The sequence below is a fragment of the Malaya genurostris genome, chromosome 1 (assembly GCF_030247185.1).
Source record: "Malaya genurostris strain Urasoe2022 chromosome 1, Malgen_1.1, whole genome shotgun sequence".
NCBI classification, from domain to species: Eukaryota; Metazoa; Arthropoda; class Insecta; order Diptera; family Culicidae; genus Malaya; species Malaya genurostris.
The window spans coordinates 101,166,970-101,167,867 of record NC_080570.1 but is presented as its reverse complement, the minus strand read 5'-3'; positions in this window follow the sequence as shown (position 1 = coordinate 101,167,867).

The window sequence follows — 898 nt, the reverse complement described above, 5'->3', positions numbered from 1 at the left end:
GACGTTTGGTCCAGTCAGGGTTGCCAAATATATCGTAACAGTTATAGTTAGGGATGTCGAGATGTCGATCGAATAATCGAATAAACGAATAACCCAGACAATCGACTAGAATACAATCGATTAGTTTGAAACTAATATTCGATTATTAATCAATCAAATTCTATGATCATAATTGAACAATTGATCAAAATATACATTAATTACTCTGATATGCGATTAAAATCTCTATTTAATATAAATAAGCTTTTTTTATTTCAGTACAGCTCAGAAACAAAATATTACACTAATAAAATTTGTGCATCTGTTTTGACTGCTCGACTGCACGAAAAATTCCAGAATCGAGCAAAACACTCCACGAGAATAGTTTATAGTTTCCCATTCCGCAAGCGATTACATTTTGTTGGTCGTTGAGCGTTTGTTGAACGGCATACTGCACGAAATAATCGTTCAGTTGTCACGAACGGTTTGTTGTTGTTTTTTCTCTTGCAACATTAAGAAAATTTGTTGTTATTTTACATGAAGTAAAAGAATTGAACAGTTATGTAGTGTTAGTTTTAAAAAAAGTGAAAAAACTTCAGAAATTCTTTAGTCCAACGGGGCTCCAACTCCTCGTATTAAAAATGGCTCAACAATAGGCCTCTGTCTGCCGGGTTTGTTGAACGAAAAACATGGCATTCGGTTCAACAGACCATTTCAAAATCGGCAAACGAAGGATCCGTGTTGGCCTCCCGTTGAACGATTAATTGGATGTTGATCGGAACGTTGAACTTTTTTTTTTAAGAGGGTTATATTACAGGCTCTCATAGTACCAGACCGGCGAATACTTTTTAAGGAGCCAAACGAATCGTCAATTTCCTATTCTAGAGCGGTGTTTCATTGCCATTTTTTGCTCGAGCAA